This window comes from Cebus imitator, unplaced genomic scaffold (genome assembly GCF_001604975.1).
Source record: "Cebus imitator isolate Cc_AM_T3 unplaced genomic scaffold, Cebus_imitator-1.0 Scaffold75, whole genome shotgun sequence".
Taxonomy (NCBI): Eukaryota; Metazoa; Chordata; class Mammalia; order Primates; family Cebidae; genus Cebus; species Cebus imitator.
The window spans coordinates 5,562,721-5,569,632 of NW_016107390.1; positions in this window are offsets into that span (position 1 = coordinate 5,562,721).

Genomic DNA, 6,912 nt, shown 5'->3' on the forward strand with positions numbered 1-6,912 from the left:
ACGCTTATAATCCCAGCTACTCAGGAAGCTGAGGCGGGATGGGTTGCTTGAGACTAGGAATTCAAGAGCAGCTTGCGTTAAATAACCATAGTTAATACTTTCTTTTTCTTTTTTCTTTTGAGACAGAGTCTCCCTCTGTCACGAGGCAGGAGTGCAGTGGCGCAATCTCAGCTCACTGCAACCTCCCCGTCCCAGATTCAAACAATTCTCTGCCTCAGCCTCCCAGGTAGCTGGGACTACAGGTGCCCCCCACCACACCTGACTAATTTTTGTAGTTTTGGTAGAGACGGAGTTTCACCATCTTGGCCAAGCTGGTCTTGAACTCCTGACCTCATGATCCACCCGCCTCAGCCTCCCAAAGTGCTGGGATTACAGGTGTGAGCCACCACACTCGGCTGTTTCTTGGATTCTTACACTAGCACTCAGCCATCATCCCCAAACTATGTCCACACTCCCAACACAATTTAGTCCGTACCTCTGCCTAGGTGGGAGGGCGCTACGTGAGCTGCACTGCATGGGTAAAGTCTGTGCACAGGAGTGCAATATCACGCCTCCTACAGAGGCAGCCCCATGTGCAGAAGGTCACTGGGAACTGTGTTTGACTGTCATCGGCTGCAGTACACGTGTCCGAGTAATGCTGGAGGACAGGTCGGGCTCAGCTGACAGAGGAAGATGCTCCTTCCCACACCACCTGGAAGAAGAGCTTGCCCTAAGCTCCATACTCTTAAATTCAGTGGCTTACATGGCAGCCTCACCTGGATGTTGCACAGATATTGAACCTAGGAGGTCCAACAAGAAACTGCTGGTTTTCCCTCTGGAATGTAGTCTTCCCACCCCCTGTTCCTGCAGGACTTTCTGCTTTAGTCAGGACAGCAGAGTCCATTAAAGCAGTGGGTCAGGCCTTACACAGGGCTTCACCCTGGAGTTCTCGCTTTTCCCCAAACCCACGTTCCCTCCCTTGCAAGCCCTGAAAATTTAACCTCAGGCTGGGCGCAGTGGCTTATGCCTGTAATCCCATCACTTTGGGAGGCCAAGGTGGGGGGATCACGAGGTCAGGAGATCCAGACAAGCCTGGGCAACAGAGTGAAACCCTGTCTCTACTAAAAATAAAAAAATTAGCTGGGTGTGGTGGCGGGCGCCTATAATCCCAGCTACTTGGGAGGCCGAGGCAGGAGAATTGCTTGAACCTGGGAGGCGGAGGTTGCAGTGAGCTGAGATCACACCGTTACACTCTAGCCTGGGTGACAGAGGGAGACTCCGTCTCAAAAAAAAAATTAAGGCCGGGCGTGGTGGCTCATCCCTGTAATCCTAGCGCTTTGGGAGGCTGAGGTGGATGGATCACCTGAGGTCAGGAGTTCGAGACCAGCCTGGCCATCATGGTGAAACCCCATCTTTAAAAAAAATAAAAATAAAAATAAAAAAGAAGAAGAAAAAAAATTAAATTAAATTAAATAAATTTTTAAAAGCCCCAAATAGACTCTGAGAGACTAAAGATGCAAAGGATGTATATTTTAATTCCTTTAGCAACCACTAAAAAATAAATAAGAATAATGTGAAGAGGTAGCTAAAAAGTCAATAAATAAATTGAAATGGAATTATACATGATATTCAACTAATACAAAAGAAAACAGGAAGGAGAAATGGGGGCTGGGAAAACATGACAACCAGAAAACTTAACAGTCTCCAAGAGGGCAGAAACCTTTGATATGTAAGAGAGGAGAGGTGGACAGAGTTAACACCACAGAGCCAGGCGAGGAGGCTCATACCTGTAATCCCTGCACTTTGGAAAGCTGAGGCAGACAGATCACCTGAGGTCAGGAGTTCAAGATCAGCCTGACCAACACGGAGAAACTCCGTCTCTACTAAAAATACAAAATTAGCCAGGCGTGATGGCACATGCCTGTGATCCCAGCTACTTGGGAGGCTGAGGCAGGACAACTGCTTGAATCCCAGAGGCAGAGGTTGTGGTGAGCTGAGATCACACCATTGCAGTCCAGCCTGGGCAACAAGAATGAAACTCCATCTCAAAAAATAAAATAAAATAAATCAACACCACGGAGCATCTCACATTTTCCAGTACCCTGCTAGGCACTTGTACATATGGCATTTTATTTCATCTTCCATTATTCATTGATGGACTCATGCCTTTGCCTTTGGAGCTCTCAACAGGCCAATGTCAAAACCACAACACGAAACACTACATCAATAAAAGCAAGCAAGTCATCAATGTGATCAGAGCATTCTCTCCCTACAGACCTATTTATGTGGGAAACGACTTTATAACCAGAAGACTGCTTGCAGATTACACAATTAGCACCTTAGAATTATATTGTGAAGAGAACCAGGATACTTCTTTTGCTCTCTGAAACCGTGGGAAAAACACTGGAAATCCATTGACTGATTACATTCTCTTTTTCCCATTTAAACCAGTTTGGCTTTCCAAACCCCTTGCCACAGCCATGCACAACACTTGGCTGTGTATCTCCAGATTTTTCCAAATGTTCATGCAAATATACATGCATACATTTCAGCCTTTGTTTATTATAAAAATGAGAGCATTAATATATACACTTATGCCATTTTATTTCCACTTAAAACACCAGGTATGCCAGGAGTTGTGGCTCACGCCTTTAATCCCAGCACCTTGGGAGGCCGAGGCAAGCAGGTCACCTGAGGTTGGGAGTTCAAGACCAGCCTGGCCAACATAGTGTAACTCCGTCTCAAAAAAAAGCAAAAACAAAAACAAAAAAACACCAGGTATATCAGGTTCCAGAGAAGACCCATATAGATTTTCTCACTTCTTTGCAGATCTGTAATACTCCCATACACAGATGATAACAAGAAAGAGTATTTCATTCCTTTATTTAATCATTTCTTTACTTAGAGATGGGGCCTCGCTATGTCACCCAAGCTGCTCCTGGGCTCCTGGGCTCTAGTGATCCTCCCACTGTGGCTTCCCAAAGTGGTGGGATTCCTGGTGTAAGCCACGGCACCTGCCTCACTCCTTTTTCTTTCTTGCCTGCTTTCTGGCTTTCTCGCTTTCTATCTGCCTTTTTTTCTTTTTTGGAGTCTCATTCTGTCACCTAGGCTGGAGTGCAGTAGCATTGTCTCCGCTCACTGCAAACTTTGCCTATCGGGTCCAAGCAATTCTTCTGCCTCAACCTCCTAAGTAGCTAGGATTATAGGCACCTGCCACCACACAGGCTAAGTTTTGTATTTTTAGTAGAGATGGGGTTTCACCATGTTGGCCAGGATGGTCTCGATCTCTTGAATCTCTTCATGAATCCCATAAGAACACAGAGCTCCTGAGGCTTGGAGTCTCATCTCACTCCTCAGCTCCTCCAGCTCCTCAGCTCCTAATCTTTTCATGCTCTCTTAAGCATCTTCTAGAACATCAGAACATCATAGCTCTAGAATGCAAACCCAATTTTGCCACTCTCTTCCTTAAGACCTTTCAATGACCTATTTCCATATTTTCATATAACATCTCAGTAATGTGCAGACAGTGATCTTTCTAAAAAGGAAATGAAAAACTTCCAATGGCTTTCTTTCTCAGGCAGAGCGATCTTTCTAAAATGGAAATGAAACCACAGCACCCTCCACTATAAATATATATTGTGGGTTTTTTGGCTTTTTTGTTTTGTTTTTGTTTGAGACGGAGTTTTGGTCGTCCCCCAGGCTGGAGTACAGTGGTGCAATCTCTGCTCACTGTGACCTCCACTTCTGGGATTCAAGCGATATCTTGCCTCAGGCTCCCTACTGGGATTACAGGCACCCACCACCACACTTGGCTTATTTATTTATTTATTTATTTTTCTGAGACAGAGCCTCACTCTGTTGCCCGGAGTGGAGTGCAGTGGCGCGATCTCGGCTCACTACAGCCTCCACCTACCAGGTTCAGGTGATTCTCCTGCTTCAGCCTCCCCAGTAGCTGGGACTACAGGTGAGCACCACCACACCTGGCTAATTTTTGTATTTATCATAGAGATGGGGTTTCGCCATGTTGGTCAGGCTGATCTTGAACTTCTGACCTCAGGTAATCCGCCCACCTCAGCCTCCCAAAGTGCTGGGATTATAGGTGTGAGTCCACTTTCTTTAGGCTTCCTAGTGAGATATTTCCCGATTGTTTAAGATAGGTTATTTATGAGATCGTCTTCTTTAAAGGCACAATTGAAGGGAAAGGTAAAACATAAATTCTTCTCATTCTTTCTCTGCCAGATCCCATCCTTCCCAAAGGCCCGGGTACTTACAGCACATGTACACATACACTGTGTCACCAACCGAATGTGCTGAGGAACTGGACCATGGTTAGCTCCTGTGAAACCAGGAACATCTCTCTGGGGGTAGCACTCCACTATCACCTGTCAAAAATTTCAGCACAGGCTAGGCGAGGTGGCTCACGCCTGTAATCCCATCACTTTGGGAGGCTGAGGCAGGCGGATCAAGAGGTCAGGAGATCTAGACCAATCTGATCAACATAGTGAAACCTCATGTCTACTAAAAATACAAAAATTAGCCAGGCATGGTGGCACGCACCTGTAGTCGCAGGTACTCAGGAGGCTGAGGCAGGAGAATCACTTGAACCCAGGAGGCGGAGTAGGCAGTGAGCTGAGACCACACTGTTGCACTCCAGCCTGGGTGACAGAGTGAGCCTCCATCTCAAAAAAAAAAAAGAATTTCAGTATAAATTTCTTCTGAAACAAGGGCCTAAGAATGTAACTCAGAATTCTATGTGTCTTAGGAGCTTAGAAAAGAGAGAAGGCCATTGGTTGCTTTTTGCTTTTTCAAAGAGAAGGATCAGGGCTCCAGCTAACAGAGGTGCAATAGTGTCTCGCTGGGATCTTGTTTGGGAACTTGCCCAGATTCCAGCAGCTTCCTCTTGTCTGCTTGCTGTGACTATTTCAAGTATAAAAGAATAAGCAAAAGGGCCGGGCGCGGTGGCTCACGCCTATAATCCCAGCACTTTGGGAGGCCGAGGTGGGTGGATCATGAGGTCAAGAGATCGAGACCATCCTGGCCAACATGGTAAAACCCCGTCTCTACTAAAAAACACAAAAGTTAGCCTGGCGTGGTGGCACATGCCTGTAGTCCCAGCTACTTGGAAACTGAGGCAGGAGAATCGCTTGAACCCGGGAGGCGGAGGTTGCAGTGAGCTGAGGCTTCACCAATGCACTCCAGCCTGGCGACTGCGCAAGACTCTGTCTCAAAAAAATAAAATAAAATAAAATAAGCAAACGGCAAAGAAAGCCATAGCCTCTTTTCTTTTTCTCCCCTAGTAAGCCAGAAAGGAGCCTCTAGAACTTTACTAAGCTCTTCCTCTGCTTGAAAGGTCTGAGGCTTGGGATTTTCAGTGGAGGCAGCCTTTTACTAAACAGCTGTCTCTGTGTCTGACTTAAAAAAGAGAAAAAAAGTCCTGCACCCAGGACCTAACTCATTCTTCCAACTACTTCCAAACGGCCTGCGGGAGTCTGAAGGAGGCCCTTCTGTAGGGCTGAGTGACATCGGGCCTCTCCTCTCCCTCCCCTCTCCCTCCTCCCACTCCCTGAGCAGCACCAGGTCCGTTCTGAGGTTGAAAATGGAATCGCCATCTGTATATTGGTCAGAGAAAGTCACTTTGCTCACTATTAGTTAATAATTTATCTTTGCCAAAGAAATTAAGGTTTACAATGTAGTACTGTAATATTGGTCTTCATAGACTATGGTCTCATAGGCCTTAGCTCAGGAGCTCTGGATAGAATTAGTCTCAAGTGAGGACTTTTTTTTTTGAGACAGAGTCTCACTCTGTCACCCAGGCTGAAGTTCAGTGGCAGGATCTCAGCTTACCGCAACCTTCGCCTCTTGGGTTCAAGGGATTCTCTAGTGAGGACATTTTAATACCACAGTTAAGAAGCAGATAGAAGATTGGGTCGCCTTACCCTGAAATATGTTGCTATTTTTCACAATGAGAAATAGAAAGGTTGAGTAATTTGCCCAGATATACAGAGGTGAAGCTAGCATTAAAATCCTGGTGTGGGCACGGCACAGTGGCTCATGCCTATAATCCCAGCACTTTGGGAGGCCAAGGTGGGAGGATCACCTAGGGTCAGCAGTTTGAGACCAGCCTGGCCAGCCAGGTGAAACCCCATCTTTACTAAAAAATACAAAAGTTAGCCAGACATGGTGGTGGGCGCCTGTAATCCCAGCTACTCTGGAGGCTGAGGCAGGAGAATCACTTGAACCCAGGAGGTGAACATTGCAGTGAGCCAAGATTGCACCATTGCACTCCAGCTTGGGCAATACAGCAAGACTCCATCTCAAAAAAAAATTATAATAAAGTCCTGGTGTGTTATCAAAACATCATTGTACTCTGCAGTTTTCCAACATATTTTGTCATATTTCTGCAGTCCCAGGAATATGGGTAGGGCCATTATCATAACTAAGATTTTGGCGTTTAATAGATGATGAAACTGAGGTCCATAGAAATTAACCGACTTGCCTAAGACCAAACAGATGCTTAGACAGACCCAGTTCTCCTTGTTCCCAGACCAGGATATTCCATCCTATTACACGTCATCTATGCAGGATGGTGTTAGCACTTAGCTTCCTGTCTAGAAAAAGATGCTGCTGTTGACGCTGACCACCTCCTTGCCCCAGATCCAGGAGCACAGTGGTCCCTCAGGGATTCACACCCATCCCTGTTCTGAGGATAAACAGGATCAGTCTAGGCACATTGGCTCACACCTATAATCCCAGCACTTTCAGAGGCTGAAGCAAGAGGATTGCTTGAGGCCAGGAGATTGAGACCAGCTGGGGAAACACAGTGAGACTCCATCTCAACAAAAGCATTTAAAAAAAAAATTAGCTGGCATAAGCCAGGTGTCGTGGCTCACGCCTATAATCCCAGCACTTTGGGAGGCCGAGGGGAGTAGATCA